At 52.8% G+C, this 20,204-nt stretch overlaps 1 protein-coding gene and 1 non-coding gene across 18 annotated transcripts in view; both read left to right on the top strand.

The window, feature by feature from the left end:
- Positions 1-20,204, top strand: part of LDLRAD3 (low density lipoprotein receptor class A domain containing 3) — a 417,721-nt gene that overhangs the window by 268,280 nt on the left and 129,237 nt on the right. The window lies entirely within an intron of this gene.
- MIR9123 (microRNA mir-9123) lies at positions 591-725 on the top strand. Its single transcript, NR_128154.1, is given in 1 exon segment — positions 591-725. It is a non-coding gene; the product is annotated as a microRNA mir-9123 (primary transcript).

The raw sequence follows: 20,204 nt of genomic DNA on the forward strand, positions 1-20,204 counted from the left end.
TCCCTGACGGGGATGGCAAGGCTGCTGATGGGTTGAGGTTTGTCGTGGACCGAGTGCTTCAACCTCCACCACAGCCCACGTGCCCCTGCTGGGCAACAGCCTGTTGCGGACGCCTGCCGGCCTGGGCCTTAGTTCCGCGCACAGAATCTGGCAAGGACTCAGGTTTTCCTCTCCTTCCCGGGAGCCTCGCGGAGGGCTCTGTCTCCTGAGGGACAGGCTCTGTCCCTGGCCTCCTCGAGCCCACGGAGCCGGGCGCTCAGGGACAGGAGGTGGAGGCCAGCTCTGGGGCACAGGGCTGAATGGCAGCAGCTTACCTTTCCAAGCTCCCCTTTTCTTCCTGCTCCTGCTGCTCCTCCCTCTCGGCTCCACTTGACGCTGAAATGAGAGAAAAAACAAGAAACTGCGGGGTCTGAGCCCCAAGGCTCCCCGTCCTCTCTCTGGACCAGCCGCAGACGCGCAGCGTTTGTGAGCAGGATGACCGCCTACCCTGAACTCGTGGGGCTCTGGGGCGTTTCTTCCCTTTCACTTCCTTTGGAAGTGGACAACTGAACCCAGAATGGACGTGTGCTGTCTTCCTTCTCTGAGGATCGTAAGCAGGTCCCCGTGTGGGACCAGCGTGCATCTTCCGTCGCTGTTCCTCTGCTCAAGAAGCGCGCGCGCGCGCGCGCGCCTTCTCAGAGGTACAGGATCTTGTGAGCTTCCTCAGGGAGGACTCTGCTTCCCGAGGCTACAGCCCCACTCCAGGTCCTGCCCAGAGGCTCTCGGGGGCTGAGCTGTGCCCTCAGATCGAGCACGACAGAGAAAAGGCCCGCCTGAGACACCTGCCCCGGGGAGGTGGCTGGGGAAGCGGTGCTCAGGGCCTGTCTCCCCTCCCACAGACCCCACTCGGCCTCCCGTCCGTGGCCACTGGTCGCTGGCCTCGGGGGCCTTTCCCTGGAGCCCTCTACCACACCGGGACTCCTGCTCGGAGGTCTTCGGACCGAAATCCTTGTGCCCGCTCTCCCCCCTGCCCACGCAACCTGGCTTGTGTCTAGAAGGATGGTGTTCCGTTCTTTCCCATCCCTGGAGTCCCTCGAGTTGATTCAGAGAAGCGGAAATCCCAGTCAAAGAGGAGAGAGACTCGTCTTGGGGTGGGTCTGGGTCCAGGATGTCTTACCTTCCTGACGTTTCTCCTGTTGCCAGGTGGTCGTGAGGGCAAATGCGTCTTGGGGGGGGGGAAGAACAGGAGGAAAAGCCCCAGTCCGTACAGGATGCGGAGGATGGTCCCAATCACCCAGGAGGCGGCACTGGAGCTGAAGCAGGTAGCGGCGATGCTTTGTAGACGCAAGATAGGAGTTTCCATATCTCGGATCTGGTCCTACTCTCAGGCAACTGAGCGCTGGGAGTGACTTGGAGATTAGAACCCCGCGCCCTCATCATGGAACCGTGGCCGTGTCACGGGGGCTCCTGAGGGGGGGTGGGGCAGGCGAGAGGAGGGCAGGCGATTGGACCCCAGCCCCTGCGCCACCAACTGGCCTCCAACTGCCTCCCTCCACCCTCCCGGGCCTTCTAGACCTTAGCCGGTTTTCTGTTTCTTCCCCCTGGAAGCCGGCTGTCGCCCGGTTCCTTGCGTCTCCTGGATTCTTGGTTCGAAGCCACCTGTCTCAGGGCCTTTGCAAGAAGTCTGCAGCTCTCCCAGGAATTCGGTCTAGTTCCCGGGGACTCACACCCTCACTCTCCTCTGTCCTCAACTCCGATTGTTGTTTCCGCCTCACTTGTTGACTCTGTGTGTGCGTGCGAGGGCACTGAAGTGCTGCCCTCTTAGCTGATGTCAGTCCTACAGTGCGGCGTTCTCGACTCTGCTCACCGCGTCAGACGTGAGATCCTCAGAGCTCCTTGATCTCAGGGCTGAGAGTTGGTCCCCTTTGACCTGCCTCTCCCTCTCCCTCCCGCTCCACAGCCACTGGCCACCACTTTAGTACTCTCCGTGTCTGTGAACTGACCTTTCTCTGGTCGTGTTTGGAGTTCACGTGTTAAGTGAGCCCAGGCGGTATCTGTCTTCCCCTGCCTGGCTTGTTCCCTTGAGCGTAACGCCCGCCAGGTTCGTCGATGTTGTGCCAGTCTCCACTCCATTTGTCCACGTAACAAGCTTTGGGTTTCGTCAGTCTGGAAGTCCCGCTTTATTTTACGCTTATTTGGCTTTGAATGTGAGCGTTGTTCTTGTTTCGATCCACCTTTGCCATCTTCACTCAGGACGACTCACCCAAAAATGGAAACTAATCATTTCTTACTCAACATCAGCATAACCAGAATTCAAGTGACCGCACCTCCCGGTAACGTGTTTCATGTTAGTCGCGTTTCTACTCGTGAAGTGAGAAAGCCTTCAGCAAGACTTAGGGGACGTGCTGGCCACACACTCCCAGACACACACACACGCCCATACCTACCGCAGGCGTGGACGCATTTGCACCGACCGATTCGGTACTTTGCAACCAGAGAATTAAGCACATTCTCGTTCTCTCTAAGCTTTTCTGTCGTCTTGACCCTGTTTCTTCTCATTCCGCCCAAGAGAGACCGTCTTCGGTTTCCAGAGTTTGGACGGCTGTGTGGCCCCGCCCGAAGCCGGGCCCGGCTCCAGTGAGCTGAAGTGCTGCTGTGGAGAGCGGACGTTGGGGCCGGGTCCGTGGCCCGGGGGTTGGAGTCCAGTCTCAAGTAGCCCCCTTTCTGGCCTCCCAGGTTTGCCCTCCACGTGTTCTCTGTCTCAGAGTTGGTCTTGCCTTCCCCCTCCCGCCCGCTGCGGGCCCCCGGAGCCTCAAGTCGTGCCTGAAGCTGCAGAAAGAGGGCCCTTGGAGCCCTAGAGGAATTCCCTGGCGACATCATCGGGCATCCCTTTTTCAGGGAGAAGTGGGGGTTCGCTTAGGGGTTGTCGTTTTCGATCCACAGGTTAATTTTTCTGACCTGCTGGACAGGTAGTGCTTAGATGTCCGATTTGATGGTTGTCACACGGCCACACGTACGCACACCTACGGGGGGGTACTCTTTTACTTGACAGTAAGGTAAGCTTCCTGACACCCAAAGAATTAAGGTAGACGTTGTTCTTAGGAGCTTAACGTGACGACCGTGTTCCCGGTTCATGAATATGTGCGATCGCAGAAGAATTGGCTTCAGAGGAGCTCTCTCAGCAGCCACCAAAATGATCTTTCAAGTCTTTCTCAACCGTTGAAACCGCTTTCTTCTTCTGAAGTCCAAGAAAGACCTTTTTCTGGGGCCGGGCCTCCTCACTGGGACCCTTGGCTAGGGTCTGACTGTGACCAGAGTCCCCCGGTGAGGCTCTCGCACACAAGAGCTCTGGACTCCGGGCCTCCTCACAGCCAGCCGCCCAGGTCAGGGACCGACTTGACTCAGGCCTCACGCGGGTTCCCCGAATTGGCCTGCCTCCCAGCTCGGAGAAAGGCTGAGGAGGGCGTGTGGTTCACAATGTAAATCAATCGGAAAAGTCTTCCAGAAAATCGAATGCCGCTGGAACAGTTTGTACAGCAGAGGTGAGCCCGTGGTATCCAAGACAGACCGCCCACCCCAACTTGAGGGTCATTGGAGTATTTCCCTGACATGCGTGATGATTCCTCTCTCTGTTCCTAACCGAAGACGGAAGCGCGGGAAGCGTCTGTGGCTCCGAAATTAAGACGAGCTTCAGAAAGTTTCCCTTTGCTCTTCTACTGAATATTCCTTATTTCAGTAGGACCTGGAGAAGCGATGGGAAGGCCGGGAGCACACTGACGTTTCCGTGCTCCCTTCGGATTCAGGGGATTCCGTGATCGTTTCAGCTAGGGATTCTGCGCTAATAGTCAAACGAGAAACTGAGGCAGTGTGTTCATTCACAAATAATTTGAGTCCACAGCAACCATCAGTTTCTTTTTCCTGCCGAATTGCTCTGGCCAAAACCTCCAGTTCTACGTTGAATAAGAGTGGTGAAAGTGGGTACCCTTGTTTGTTCCTGTTCTTAGAGGGGTGGGTTTCAGTTTTTTCCGTTGAGTGTGATTTTGGCTGTGGGTTTGTCATATATGGCCTTTATTATGTTGATGTACTTTCCTTCTGTATCCGTTTTATTGTGGGTTTTTATCGTAAGTGGATGTTGGATCTTGTCGAATGCTTTCTCTTTATGTATTGAGATGGTCATGTGGTTTTTGTTTCCCGTTTTGTTAATGTAGTGAATCACGTTGATTGACTTGCAGATGTTGAAGCATCCCTGTGTCCCTGGTATAAATCCCACTTGATCATGGTGTATAATCTTTTTGACGTATTGCTGTATTCATTTTGCCAAAATTTTGTTGAGGATTTTTGCATCTATACTCGTCAGTGATATCGGCCTGTAGTTTTCCTTCTTTGTGTTGTCCTTGTCAGGTTTGTGGATCAGAGTGATGTTGGCTTCATAGAATGTATTTGTGAGTGCTCCATCTTCCTCTATTTTCTGGAACAGTTTGAGAAAGATAGGTAATAAATCTTCTTTGAATGTTTGGTAGAATTGTGCAGAGATGTCGTCTCGTCCTGGACCCTTATTTTTGGGGAGGCTTTTCATTACTGTTTCTATTTCTTTACTTGTGTTTGGTCTATTCCGATTCTCCATTTCTTCCTGATTCAGTTTGGGTAGCTTGTATGAGTCTAGGAATTTATCCATTTCTTCTAGGTTGTTCAATTTGTTGACATATAGTTTTTGATAGTATTCTCTTAGGATCCTTTGTATTTCTTCGGTATCTGTTGTGATTTCTCCTCTCTCATTTGTAATTATATTTATTTGAGACTGCTCTCTTTCTTTTTAGTGAGTCTGGCTAAGGGTTTGTCAATTCTGTTAATTTTTTCGAACAATCAACACTTTGTTTCTTTGATCCTTTCTACTGTCTTTTTTGTTTCAATATCATTTATTTCTGCTCTAGTTTTTATTATTTCCCTCCTTCTACTGACTTTGGGCTTTGTTTGTTCTTCTTTTTCTAATTCCCTTAGGTGTCGTTTGAGGTTGTTTATGTAAGATTTTTCTTGCTTATTGAGGTCAGCCTGTACTGTAATGAATTTCCCTCTTAGGACTGCCTTTGCTGTGTCCCAAATCAGTTGGTATGGTGTGTTTTCATTTTCATATGTCTCCAGATAATGTTTCATTTCTTCTTTAATTTCTTCAATAATACATTGTTCAGTAGCATGTTGTTTAGTCTCCACATTTTTGGCCCTTTCCCAGCTTTATTCTTGCAGTTGATTTCTAGTTTCATAGCATTATGATCAGAAAAGATGCTTGATGTTATTTCAACCCTCTTGAACTTATTGATGCTTGCTTTGTTTCCCAAGATACGGTCTATCCTTGAGAATGTTCCATGCGCGCTTCAGAAGAATGTGTAACCTGCTGCTTTTGGATGAAGTATCCTATATACCGTGGAATTTTTCTGAGGATTCAATGATCTAAAAGCTTAAAAGCCCTTCAGACAGCAGCTGGCACATAGTAACTGCACAGTAAATATTGGTTGTGCTCCTCCTGGAAGTGTGGAGTCGCGTTTCTGGTTTAGATCCCAGCTCTGCCACTGGCTAGCCACTTCCATTCTTGGAGCCTCAGTTTCTTCATCTGTGAAATGGGTGCAGTCTGAAAAGAGGGGTGTGAGACTCAGATGTGCAACTGCTGACGTCTGGTGCATAGCAGGTGCTTAATAACGTGCTTTCCCATCTTCTCCCATCCCCAGTGATACCTTATTCCCTGAAAGCGCATCTCCAGGGTTGCCAGAGAATTTTTGATCCAGGCTTTCTCGGGCTTCTCTGGTCATCAGAGATGAGCTGTAAGATGCTGCGTGTCTCCTACTTTCTACTAGGTTGTCTAAGCTCAGCAAGGTGGACCGTTGTATTTCTATGCCGTGAGTGTTCAGGTCAGCAGCACGTTAGTCAAAACGAGCACCTCCCCTTCCCTGACCCATTTTCAGAAGACAGAACCGGGAACCCCCCTTGGAGGTTTGATGCCCTGTTTTGAGGGATGTGCTGTGTGGCAGCCTAGGGTGTGGGGAGCCCCCTGCCAACGACAGTGCTCTCGAGCCCCCGTCAGCCCCCCCAGAAGGTGAGAAGAATCAGACTCTTCCCCCAGGGCTCCTGGTACCCTCTCCCCTGTGACAGGAGACCCAGAGTCTCCGGTTGGGGGAGAAGTTGAGGTCTGGTGCCTTGGAGCCTAGAAAAAAACTGGGAGGAAATTGTCCAATTTAGTATCTTCCTGGAGGAGAACGACCCTTTCATTTCCAAAGTCACCAAAGCTCCCAGTTCTGAGAAAGTTCAGTTTTATTCTTTCATTAAGGCTCTGCTCACACGTCCCTGCTGGAGTCGTGGTCATCCTGTTCTGGTTGTAAAGGAGACCTGCGTGATGCCTGCTGGAAACCCTACCAGCCACCTCGGGCTCCTGTGGTCCCTTTCAGGTGATGGCAGCCGCTGTTTGGGACCTGCCACTGCTTTCCTGGAAACTACCAGTTTAAATGGCAGTACTGTCACTAGCTGAGAAGTTAGTGGCGTGGAATCATCTTAAAGTTGTCTTTTAGATCAGCTGTTTTGCAGAAATACCAGCCTCAGTCCATCTCGCTAGTCCTCCCCGCCACTTCCAGAGAACTCTGCTATCATCAGCACCGCAGGCCGCCTTTTCCCCGCCTGCAAGGGGAGAATCTTAATGAAGTGGCACCGAGCTGGGAGGGCACATGTTCCTACGTTGCTGGAAGGAGTGTGGCCAGGTCGCCTGGGCCCGTCACTCAGGCACCCTCTTGTTGCCAGGACTTGACTGTGACTGCAAGATGCACTCAGTGCTAACAGGCTCTGTAATTGCTAATAAGATTTAAATGGCTGCAAAATCACAGGACATCAAAAACCATTTTTTTCCTGGCACATCTGGACAAATCTTGCTGATCCCAGTTGGGCTGTGGCTGTGCAGTCTTCTTATTTATATTTTTTTGTGCAGACTTGCACTTTCATCTGCAACACAGCTAGTTTCCAGTTGCCTAATGGCTTTTTAAAAAATTCAGAGATGGAGGAGAAAGTGACAATTAAATGAAGAGGATGTGGTGCATTCATATAATTCAGACACGTGACCAGAGAGTTTCTTTTGCTAGTAACAGTTGAAGACTGGTTTTCTGAGGGTTTAGAGTGGGAGAGGATGAGGGCTGGGAATCTTTGAGGTCAAAGATAACTTCTTACCCCTCTTAAAAAGGCATCTCAGTGGGGCCAACCTGGTGGTGCAGCGGTTAAGTTCACATGCTCCGCTTTAGAGGCCCAGGGTTCACGGGTTTGGATCCTGGGTGCAGACCTGCACACTGCTCATTAGGCCACGCGGTGGTGGCGTCCCACATACCAAACAGAAGAAGATTGGCATGGACCCAGCTCAGGGACAATCTTCCTCACGCACAAAGAAAAGAAAAAGCATTTCAGGAACTTTTTGGCTGTTAGCATGGTTAATACCATGTCCTTTGTTGAGATTCCTTCAGGAGGAGTCCCATAAGATGTCGGGCACAAAGGCTGTCAGGTTTTCTAGAATCAGGGTCTGGAGGGAAGGGCCTGAACTAGGTTATATGCAGGTATTCCCTGTTTCACAGCAGAACTTCAGTTAATTTCCAGTTAGAATATAGACTGACTCCTTCGGCAAGGCATGGTTTGCATCGCTATCATCACTGCCCTTCATTTCTCCGGGATGAGGGGGTGGAGGCAGGTAATCAATGTCTCTAATTCGGATTCTCGAGAGGATTTGAACATGCAGGGCCCGAAGACCATGTTGGCTCCTGTTGTCACTTGTCAGGCGGAGGGCTTGCTTGCTTCTCCAGTTCTTTTGGGATCTAGCAATAAAGCCCCTGATTTTTATCATGACCTCCTGAGCTAAGAGAATGGGCTTTGGGAAGGGATGGGGCCCTGTGGGAGGAGTGGGAGATGCTGGTGAGGAATCTCCAGATATGATGGTGCCTTGAGAGCATTGAGCGACCCAGAGAGCAGGATGGGCAGCTGGCTCGCACAGCCATTTGATGGTGGTAACCCGGCGAAATATACTTTTTCTCTCAGACATTTTGAACATTTTGGCCAACCAGAGGGGAATGTGTCGTGGGAGGCTGCCCGTGGCTGTGCGCTTGTTCTGACCCTGCTTGAGCCCATTACCATCACCGGGCTGTGTGTCTTCAGGCCTTTTCTGTTGAGCTCCTGGCCCAGCCTGCTCCTGGACGCGCAGCCGGGTCTCCGTGGTCCTCTGGCCCGGGTGGCAGGCGGCAGCATGGTGGGTGGCTGGCGAGGCTCTGTGAGGTGACGGTGAGTAGGTGGTCTTCATGTGGAACAAGGCAGGTCTCTGCCACTTGCTGTCAGATGATATAAACCAAACCAGGATTGTTCCCAGTTCCCTAGGATTGAGGACACTGGACATTCTGACGCAGGGAAGGGGTGAGGGAGAGAGGTCACCTGCTGACTGTGGAGCTCGGGGGGTGTGTTTCCAGGGTGCAGCAGTGACAGTGCCGGGGGCCACCGTGCCCGCCCCCTCCCCATCCCTGCCACCACTCAGGACCTCCTCTGGGCTTCTCCTGAGATGGAAGCGGAGCTGAGGCGCCTGCTCCATTTCCCGGTTCAGCCTATTCTTCGCAGCGTGCTGGGATGCTGGTTCTAGCAGTGACTTGAGGAAGAACCTACCCGGCCGCCCTGGCTTTGGGGACAGGCTGTGGCGTGGCAGTTATGACTCAGGCTCCATCATTGCTCAGGTCAAGACAGGATTAGGCGTCCGAGGGATTTCCTGGGGGTGGGAGCGGGAGAAGGAGGCAGAGCCATGGTGGAGGTTTGGCTCTTATGGGACGAGGAGGCGGAAGGCGGGATGAGCCTCGGACTGCCGTGTGGCTCCCCCATCGGCTCGGCCAGGCCCATGGAATGTCCTGTAGCCAGAGGCACCTGTGGGAGGAGTCTTGGTCTCCTAAGGGTGGGGCTGTTGTCACCCACCATTGCAGGCCTGGGCTATGGCTCACAGTAGCTCCCAGGAGGCGTCACTTGGCCCCAGTGCAGCAGGGGTCCGCAGGGGCCGAGGCTGGGGCTGCCCGTCCTGCTCCCTACACCTGGAGGTCTGAGCAGTGCATTTTCCTGACCCCCCCAGGCACTGCTGGGCTGTGTTCCTGCACCCACTAATTCATTTCACAAAATCGACGGAGCACCTGCCGTGCATGAGATGCTTGTTGGCGCTGGAGGAAAACAGGGGGTCCCTGTGCCACGAGAGGCCTGAGTCAGCGACAGGCACTGCAGGGGTGCAGGCCAGGCCCGGACAGGGGCACGCCCTGGGGCTGTGGGACCCCACAGGAGGGCCCTGCCCTCACCTGGGGCATCTAAGGAATGTTCCTGGAGAAAGTCACTGAACAGAGACTGGCAGGGGGAGGATGGGTTAACCCATTGAGAGAGAGAAGGACTTGTAGGAAAGGGCAAGCCTAACAGAGCCCTGAGGGTGCGAGGGGTGGTGTGTGGTTAGGCCTGCCCGAATGGTTCCTGGGGCTGGTGGGGAGCAGGAGGAGTTTGCAGAGATGTTTAGAGAAGGATGTGGTGGGGCAGTCATTTGGGGCCTTGTGAACATGAGGAGGGCATTAGCTCTGTGTCTGGCAGTACAGAGCCGGAGGAGTGGTCAGCACTCTGCCACTTCCCAGCTGTGTGACCCCAGGCAAGTTGCTTGATCTCTCTGTACTTCCGTTACCACCCTTGTAAAATGGGATAGGAATAGTTGCATTCCATGGGGTTATGGAGATTAAATGGCTCTCTGTAAGCTCTTTGAACAACACCTGTCATGCAGCAGGCATCCAGCAAATGTCAGTTGTAGTTCTTGTCATTACCTTATGCTCTAAGTTCTCCCATACAGAAGTCGTGGTAAGACTGTCTTAAATGCTTGCCTGCTGTCACCTGACAGTCTTCATCAGAATGACGCGACTCATTTTCTGAATGAGTGAAGGAGTGTTGCAGGGTTATACCTAAGTGTTGAGGACAAGGCTTGCCGCTTATTAAGCTCTTGAGAAGAATTAGCCATTATTAATAATATCATCTTCATGTATGTGCGATTGTCCTTGGGTTATTAAAAAAAAACGTGTGGCCCAGCCCCACATATAAAATACAGGAAGATTGGCACAGATGTTAGCTCAGGGCTAATCTTCCTCAGGGGCAAAAAAAAAGGGTGTAAAGAGAAAGGCTGTGCAGATCACAGAAGCTAATGTGCAAAGATTCCAGAATGTTGGCCATGAAGACCAATAGGGATTTGCTAGGATCCAGCTCTCTAGTTGGGGGCCTGATTTTCCCTCTCTACAGCAAAGAGTGAGACTCCTGTTGTTTCGAACAGTGCTTCTTGGAGTACTGAGGGTTAGTGCCACAGGGAGAAAGGAGGGCAGCAGAGCAAAGGGGCTATGGACTGGGACCCTTCTCGCTGTGCAGGCAGAGCAGCTACAGGTGTTTGTTTTTGCTGAGGAAGACTGGCCCTGAGCTAACATCTGTGCCAGTCTTCCTCTGCTTCATATATGGGTCACCGCCACAGCATGGCTGACGAGTGGTGTAGGTCTGTGCCAGGATCCGAACCTGTGAACCCGGGCCACTGAAGCGGAGCATGCCAAACTTAACCACTAAGCCACAGGGCCGGCCCCCTCCAGGTCTTTTTAAAAATACCTAGTGGGCTTTGCATAAGATTTCATTTTCACAGAGGCTGCTGTGGTAAACAGACAAAAAAGAGTTGAATCCCACTGGACCAGACCCTGAAGAAGCCCTTTTTCCCCCCTTGGGTCTCTTCTTGACACCTGCGGTTCCACAGACAACACCATAATTGGCCTTTTCCGGAACAGAGCTCACTTCCGACCGTCATAGCATGGAAGTACTCGGAAATTTATTTCTTCTAATGAGCTAGCATCTGCTTTCTAGAGCTCTTTAACGGCAGCAAGGGGCTGCCTTAGGTGCCAACGAGTTCCCTGTCTTTAGGAACTCAGGCCTGTGGTGATTCGAGTCCCAGCTTCGCTCCTTGCTGGCCATGTGCTGCGCAACTCTGCGGCGTGGGTGTGAGGGCCTGTGCCAAGGGCTGCAGCGCGTGGGGCGGGTGTCAGGATCACAGGCCACTGGGGAAGCTCTGCTTGGGATCCTCTTCTGCGGCCCTGGGAGAGAGTCTCTCGGATGGCAGAGCAGACCTGGTCCGGGCTGCGGACAGTTCCTAGGTGATGCGTTAGGATCTCTCTTCAGCACCGCGGAACTTGCCATCGGGCCCTGCGCCCTTAGGAGCCAGGCCTCGTATGGCTGCTGTAGGGGCGGCCTGGAGACGTTGCAGGAGCGCCTCCAAGAAGTTGTGGATGCCGCTTTAAAACAGTCACCACACCCACTGACCAGGCCGTGCCTGTGGCTCCCTTGGAGTCCATTGACTCAGTCTGCACTCTTCCCTCTGCTTCCAGGACGTGTTTCAGAAGAAAACATAAACCGTGCATTGTATGCTTGTGTTCTGATGCAAACCAGATCTTGGCACATGTGGACGACGTGAAGACGATACATAAGTGAGGCAACATGCCGGTTCTTGTGCCAGGTTCCCCCCATGTTCTGCTTTTCAGAAATATTTTGTTTTTCATTCCAGACAGTGGGAGTACAAAGGCAGATTGTTTCATCACTTGATTTGCTAATTCTGCCAGGCTTTTTCTCCCACCGATCAGCCGTCCTTCTAGTCTTACGTTTAAGGCTGGCCTTCAGGAAAATTGCGTAGGAGCAGCATCATATTTACCCTGAGGATGACTGCAGAGGACATGAGTAAAGTCAGGACAAAACAAACAGTTTAGAGAATGAGACAGTGCTTGTGCGCGTTAATTCTGGGCTAGGCTGGTACGCCACAGCAGAGCAGGGCCGGGGAGCAGACACTTTTCTGTTCTTGACCCTGCATGGAACTTGGAGCTTGTGATTTTACTTTTCTGAGCTTCCTTTTCCTTCTAAGTAGAAACCTGCCCTCTGGCATCTGCCCAGAGATAGTGGTTATTTACAGGGTTGACATCACCTGGTCATTTGGCTTCTCTGCTGCTGGGAGTACGGAACTGTAAAACACTAGCAGAGGCTGCTGCTTGAAAAGAATGAAGATGGATGGATGGATGGATGGATGGGTGGGTGGGTGGGTGGTTTGATAGATAGAGTGATGGATGGGTGGCTTGATGGATAGATGGATGGATGGATGGATGGATAGATGGATGGATGGATGGATGGATGGATAGATTGATGGATGGTGTGATAGAGGGATGGATGGATGGATGGATGGATGGATGGATGGGTGGGTGGGTGGTTTGATAGATAGAATGATGGATGGGTGGCTTGATGGATAGATGGATGGATGGATGGATGGATGGATAGATTGATGGATGGTGTGATAGAGGGATGGATGGATGGATGGATGGATGGATGGATGGGTGGGTGGGTGGTTTGATAGATAGAATGATGGATGGGTGGCTTGATGGATAGATGGATGGATGGATGGTTTGATAGAGGGATGGATGGATGGATGGATGGATGGATGGATGGATCGATGTGTCAATGGATGGATAGATGGATTGATGGATGGAGAGATGGATGGTTTGACAGAGTGATGGATGACAGATGGACGTATTGATGAATAGATGGATGGTTGGATGGGTGGATTGATGGATAGATGGATGGATGGATAAAGAGAGGGCCCTCTCATTCTGTTACCGCATCCCCTCCCAGAAGCCTTCCTGCCCTGCCTCCCCAGGCTAGGTAGACGCTCCTTGTCCCTGGTCCCGTAGCCATTCTCTACCTTTGACTTGTAAACAAACAGATACAGTAGAGTGTCATAGGTACCATCTTCCAGGCAACATTAGAAACTTCAGGATAGCCAGAAAAGGCCTTGCGTACATCTTATTCACTGTTATCCTCACACCAATGAGTGTCAGCTCCTGACACATGGGAGATGCTCCGAATACATTTATTGAATGAACCAATGAAAGAGCAGTGACTGTTTACAAGGACTCTGGGCGCACATGTTGGCCTGCCTTCTTGTGTCCCTCTCACACTGCTGCTCTCAGAGCTGGTTTCCTCTTACCAGGGAGCCAGATGGGCTTGCCAAGCAGGAATAGGATTCCTCCCACCAGTGACACACATGCACACCCCTCTCCCCCCCCCGTGATCTCTTCCTCGGGAAGTTGAAAGGGGTCACCTGGCTGATTTGTCTCCGTAGCCTGACCTCATATTCTTCCTTGCTGTTTCCTGTGACCCCAGTTCCTCCTTGTTAATGAATCGTTCCTCTCAGGGTACACACTCCCCTAGGCTCTCTCCTTTTTCCTTAGGTCCCAAGGGGTGTGTCCTCTGGGAGAGCCCTGCTTTTTTCTCTTTCCCAGCCTCTGCATGGATGCCTCTCACGATCAGCTCGGTGACAGTACCCTGTTAGTCTGCTTGGACTTTAAAGACCAGAGATGGGTCCCAGTGAGGGGCTTTGTGTTCAGGAACAGAGGGCACTGGGCGGTTTTGGCGGCTTCTCCACTGAAGTCCAGGCTGGGGCACTCGCTGTGCTTAGCACAGCCCGGGGGCGGTACAGCACGTTCAGCCTGCGCAGCCCAGCCTTTGCCTACGCGGCCTTGGTGCCTGTGTGCAGAGGAGAGACCCAAACACTGCGAGACACTGCCTGCAGTCTTCCTGGTCAGCACACGTCGATGCAGAGCCAGCTGTTGCTGTGGGTGAGCACTCTGGCTTTTCTAGGCCTTAGTTCTCTCATCTGTAAAGTAGCTTGACCACCTCCACGCCCCCTTCCAAATTCAGATGTCAGTAACTTAAGATAAAATGTCCTCCTCCTTGTGAAATGCAGAGTGGCTTTCTGGCACATGAGCTTGCACACGTAGGAATGGATTTAGGTCTGTGTGAGCTTATGCAGGATGGTGGAGACCCTGAGAGAACTCATAGAGGAGCTCTGAGTGTCTACTCTAGGGTCAGCCTGTGGAACTTCTAACTGTGTACGAGGCCCCATACCCAAACCTCCCAGTGCCCCACGCAGTGGATCCTATTAGCATCCCATTTTATGGATGAGGACTGGAGGCTTAGAGAGAGGTGATTGGCCAACATGCTCGGGTGGCCCAGCCGGGTTTTGAAAGCAGACATTCAGGCTTGGGTGAGCAGACCGACCCCCTGCAGATCAGTGCTCGCCATGTGGATCTGAACAGAGAGGTTTTCAGGGTTCAGAGGGAGTGCATCTAGAGTGTCCTGCACAGCACTCTCCCATCCTGCGAGAGAGAACAGCGTTTTAAGTGTGTGCAGTCGTGCCTGACTTTGCTCGTCGGCCCTGGCAGGTGCGGCAGACGCTGGGAACATCAGAGCCCGGACGGGGGGCCCTTTTGGCATACTTGGCCGTCTCTGGTAAAAGCAGCAGCAAATTTCAGGGTGTTCTGCACTAATTGTGTGTGGCAGGAGGGTGCCCCGAACCCCTCCCCTCACCCCCAAGATCTCCCTCCCTTCCAGTCCAGAACTTCTCAAACATGCTGTGTGTTGGAAAGGCATGGGGATCTTGCTAAAATACAGATTCTGGTTCAGTGGGCCTGAGGCAAGGCTGACTGAATTTCTGACAGACCCCCGGGGGCTTGCCACTGCTGCTGGTCTCAGGTCTGCTTGGAGTTGAAGGCTGGCTGGTTTCCATGGTTTCCAGGCTGGCTGTATCAGAACGGCCCAGGGTCCTCAGGAGGCAGCCCCCCAGGACCTTCCTGGGAGAACCCCCGTCAGGAGGTCTGGTAGCGGACCCAGGAAGTGGCAGTGTTCCCAGACCACACTGAGAAACACAGCCCAGCTGGGTGGCTCCTAAGCCACTGAGTGCCAGTGTCCCCGTGGATTGAGGCCTGCTTGGCAGAGAGTGGCTCATGGCCTGGGGTGGGGCTGGAGCCCTCTTGTGTCTTATTGCCCCAGGTGAGTCCACCTGCACTCAGGTGTGGGAAGTCAACCTGCTTATCTTCAGTCTCCCCCCTTCCCCGCCCCAAACACAGCCCCCCGGCCCCTGCCGAGTCTCTCTCCCCTGTCGAGTCCAGTTTGTGTCTCCTCGGCCTTCTGCAGCCTGGCTTTGGCATCCACCTCAGTAACGAATTTGCTCTGGGGTGATCGCCAAGAAACCACAATTCTCAGATCCAGCAGGTGTCAACCTGGGAACCCACCTGACCTCCCAGAGCATTGGACACCGGTGACCACATCGGGCACTTCCCTCCTCTGCTTGCTGGGGTCTCGCCCCCGTCTCCTAGCTGTCCTTCCTCACAGAGAGCCCCTCTGGGGCTGCCCCCCGGGGTCGTCGTTCACCCGGAAATGAGCTGCTTCCTTCCCACCTAATACGTCCTCCCTTGGAGGCCGCATCCACTCCCATAACCTGGTGATGCCTAAATAGTTACTTCCTGAGTGATCTTCCTAACCATGTGTGAGATCCTGGTGCTCCTCTCCTGCCTAAAACAGGAGTCCGGGGACCCTGGAGCCAGCCAGCCTGGGCTCACATCCTGGCCCTGCCACTTGCCAGCCAAGAAATCTCGTGGAAGTCGCTGAGCTTCCTTAGGCGGCAGTTTGCCATCTGGCGGGGGCAGCGACGCCTCTGCCCGGCCCACGGGTGGGTATGCTGTCAGCACTCGGCAGACGTCTGCTTGGAGGAGTTTTTAATCATTGGTAATAAGGAATACGAATGATAACAGCAGCCCTCCAGTGGCTCCCAGGCCACCTATGGAATCGGAAAACTGGGCAGTGTGCCTTGCGGAGCCCTCCCTGCCAGGCCCCACCCATCTCGTCGGCTGTAGCCCCTTCCCTCCTGCACGCCTCCCAGTCGCCCGCTCTCATGCCCCTGTGCCTTTGCACATGCTGGTTCCCCTCTGTGTCTCCGTCCTGGCACAGCCTTCGAGCCTCCACGGAGCACCCCTGCCCCCCCAGGAGTAGAGGGCCACGTCTCCCTTCGGGCTTCTGCTCAGTCTCCGGGGTTCTTCTGTTGCGTGAGGCCTCCTGTGCCAACTTGACTTGCTTACCTGTCTGTGTCTGCCTTCAACCATGAGATCTTTAGTCACGTGTGCATCCCTGGCGTTGCGTGTGGCTGACACTCACTGCGGAGTCAATGAATGAGTGACTGTGGGAATCAAAAGGAGACCTGCTGGCATGGAGGGCACGACGACTCCGAACGTCTGAGCTTATCTCACCCTGTTACAGATGAAAGCTTAGGAATCCCCCCAAGGTCCCCGTTACTAGCTGCCCCTCTGCCTCCTGTAGTCTGGGAGCTCCCCCTCTGAAGCAGTGGCCCTCAGCCAGGGGTGGTTTGACCCCCAGGGCTGTTTGGCAGCGTCTGGAGACATTTTTGGTTGTCACAGCTGTGGGTGCTGCTGGCGTCTCGTGGGTGGAGGCCAGGATGCTGTGAGACATCCTACAGTGCACAGGACGGCCCCCAGCAAGGAGTTCTCCAGCCCAGATGTCAGCAGTGCCAAGGTCGAGACACCCTGATCTACAGGGTTCCAAGTCTGTTCACGGTTCCCCGTCTCCCCAACTCCCCCGCACCAGCTCCAGGCGCGCTTGTCACCCCCTGCCGTGGTCTTCCTGCTTTTGCCTGCTTGCCCTCATTGCACTCTCCACTAGGCAGCCGGTGATCTTTTAAAAAGATAAAGTCACTCACCTGTAACACTTCCCATCACGCTTGGAATCAAATCCAGACTCTTCCCCAGGCTGAGAAAGCCGTCCTGGCCTGGCTCCTGCTTTCCCTCATCTGCACACGCCCTCCCCCGCTCCCGCACTCTGCCCCAGCCCCAGCCCCAGCCCGCTGCCTTTCTTTCTGTTCCAAGTCCTTTCCTGTCTTCGGTGTGTTCTTGAGGTGTTCTCTCTGCCTGGGCTGCGCTCCCCTCCCATCCCTGTTTGGCTGGCTGCCGCTTGCTTAGAGCTCACTGACAGCTTCCCTCCGACACTCCCTTCCTGATGACCCAGACTGACCGGCCGCTCACTCCCCATCCCGTCGCCTGATGTCTCCATGCAGCACTTAGCACTGGCCGTCCTGTGTGTCGCTTGTTAGAGCTCTGTGAGGACGAGGCGCGGGGCTGTGTCCCACCCCTGATCCGACCGATGCCTGGCACACATCAGTGATCGATAAGCTGTGATGGGAGGAGGGGTAATTTTAATAGCCTGGGCTCATATCGTGGAGCCTGAGAACTGTTCCAAGTGGTGATGGCCCACGGTAGCTTTGTGAGATTGGGTGGCAAAGTCATCATCTGCATTCTACAGTGGAGGAAACTGAGGCGCCAGAAGCTATGTAACTTGTCAGAGATCTTGTAGCTAGAAAGTGGCAGAGCTGGGATTTGAATATCAGGAGTCCGACTGCAGAATCTCCCTCATTCCACCATAGTTTGTTGAGGAAACGAGTGTGGAGTACGAATGATGCCTTCACATGCATTATTCTGGAGTGCACGCGTGCGAGGGCAGCCTTTGCAGGACTGGGGTTATGTCTGACCTGGGTTCAAATTTTGTGACTGTCTCACATTTTGTGACTTACTCACTTATGTCTGGGATATGAGGAGAGAGTATCAAAAATCTCTTTTCTCATGCGTGCTTAGGTTTAGTGTTTTGGACACTTCTCTCCAGCCTCACTACTGATCATGTTTCCTTCATTGTTTTGGCCACTAGGAAACTCATACTAAAATTTGAGCCCAGTTGCTAGTAATCGTATAATACATTATGGAATGCCACTCCTCTCTGCTCCTCGCTGGCGAGCTCTGTTTCAAGACCAGAGGCCCGCAGATGACGGGCGGTCCCCTTGTCCTGTTTGTGGTGGTGGTTTCCACGACAGAAAATTGGTTTTGAGCAGCAGAAAAGTGTTCTGTCTAGTAGGTGGGAGAGACGCTGCCACTGCGTGGTGGGCTTGTGTCTCAAGTCCTGCCTGATGGACAGAAAGCGTTTGTTGGAAAGAAAACGAGTCAGACTCACAGAAACTTTGTATTACTGTGGCAAAGGGGTATTTGGCCAGAGTATGGCATAGGAGTGAGGAATGTCAACTGTTACATCTTGGTTGCTTATGAGCTCACGAAGTGTCCCTGTTTATGTACTAATTGTTGCTGGAGAAAGTAGTCCATTTTAAGATGACTCAGTCACCCATTTCCTGGTACTAAGTCACTTTGGGGCTTTAACAAGAGACAGTAATTACAGTAGTAAGAGCTCTTGGCCCTTACTGGTGCCGGGCAGCCTCTCATTGAATCCATGTGGCCGCGTTGTGAGGTTGGTTCATCATTCCATTTTACAGATGAGGGAGTTAAGCCCAGGGCAGTCAGGTAGCACCCACGTCACACTTCTGGGAAGGAGCGGAACCAGGATTTGGATCCAGGTCTGATTCCTAACCTTTTATTCTTTACCATTATTATAGGGTAATTTCTTCCTTTAAATCAGAAGAAGCAAAAATTTAAAAATATTGACCTTTCCCTATAGGGTTCAACTTCAAAACTATTGACATTTTGGGGCCAAGTAATTCTTTATTTGGGGGGCTGTTCTGTGCATTGTAGGATGTTTAGCAGCGTCCCTGGTCTACATGCTAGATGCCAGTGGTACCCACTCTCCCCTCCCCCTGAATTGCCAAGTGTTGCCTGGGGAGCAAACCAGAAGAAATGGGGAGGCGTTTGGCCAATTTAGCACCTTCCTGAAAACGAGCAGCTCTTGGATTTCTCATGTCACCAACCCTCGTAGATTTCAGGATTTCTTAGGAGGTTTTGTTTCTCTATTTAGTTATGTTCAGAGAGTTGTGCAACTATTGCCACTACCTGATTTTAGAACATTGTCATCATCCCCAAAGAAACCTTCTGTTACTGACTCCTAATTTCAATCCCTTGTGATTGGAGAATATATGTTGTGTGACTGCATTCCTTTTAAATTTGTGGAGGTTTGTCTTGTGGCCTAACATCTGGCATCCCCTGGAGAATGTTCCAGGTGCCCCTGAGAAGAACGCGTAGTCGCGTTGTTGCTGGAGAGTTCTGACGTCTCGTAATCGGTTTGTGGTGCGGTCGTGTCTCCTGCTTCCTTGCTGATCTTCAGCCTGTTGAAAGTGGGGTGATCAAGTCTGCATCTCTTCTTGTTTCAGTGTCTGTCTCTCAGTTCTCTCAGCTTTTGTGTCGTGTATTTTGTGGCTCTGTTTTTAGGTGCATTTAATTGTCTTCTGATGGCTTGACCGTTTCCTCGTCTTTAGGGACACTTTTTGTCTTAAATTCTCTTTTGTCCAACATTCGTGTCGTCACTCCAGCTCTCTTGATTTGGGCGAGTTTTCTTTTTTTTCAGAGCCTCCCGGGTTGTTCTAATGTGCGTCAGGACCGAGTGTCGCTACTCCCGTAGGATGAGCTAGAAGCTGAGGTCGGTGTTCTGTCTTTAAAGTCAGCCCACAGCCACCAAGAGGCGGTCGGTGTCCAGGGGCACGCGACCCCGAGCCTGGTGTTGAGGGCCTCCTGGAAGCCTCTGGGTGCCTTGGTGGAAGCCTTTCCTGGAGGAGGGTTCGTGGTGAGTTAAGGGCTGGTTCCTGAAGCAGCTGTTTTCAGGTTCCCTCGTGACAGACAGACAGACAGCGTCCTCTTGCTCAGCCCGTTGGAGCAGCTGCAGGCCTTCCTCTCTGGGCTCTGTGCACACAGCCCAGCAGGGTTTCCGCCTGCCGTCTCTGAGGGACAGTCCCCTGTCCTGTGAGTGTCACTGCCTGTAGTCCTCATGTCGGAGGCCTTCCTCTGGTGCTCTTTAGTGACAATTAAGGAGACAGACTCAGAGGGCCAGCCTGGTGGCGCAGTGGTTAAGTTCCCATGCTCCGCTTTGGTGGCCCGGGGTTCGCCGGGTCAGATCCTGGGTGTGGACCTACACACCGCTCACCAAGCCATGCTGTGGCAGTGTCCCACATACAAAAGAGAGGAGGATTGGCGGCAGATGTTAGCTCAGGGCCAGTCTTCCTCAGCAAAAAGAGGAGGATTGGTGGCAGATGTTAGCTCAGGGCCAGTCTTCCTCAGCAAAAAGAGGAGGATTGGTGGTAGATATTAGCTCAGGGCTAATCTTCCTCAAAATACAAAAGGAGACAGACTCTGAGCTCCAAGGTCCTCCTGTGCTTGTGGCTTGTGTGGGGACGGGCAGGTAGGAGGGCCGCTTCTAGGAAGCCGTTCAGATATGTGCTTCCTCTTCACGGTCTGGCGGTAAAGCTGTGTGCAGGGATAAGGGTGTTCAAGAAGGAAAGTGTCCGCGTTTGCCCACGGCCCAGTGGACGGGAGAGGCTG

Source organism: Equus caballus, chromosome 12, assembly GCF_041296265.1.
Source record: "Equus caballus isolate H_3958 breed thoroughbred chromosome 12, TB-T2T, whole genome shotgun sequence".
NCBI classification, from domain to species: domain Eukaryota; kingdom Metazoa; phylum Chordata; class Mammalia; order Perissodactyla; family Equidae; genus Equus; species Equus caballus.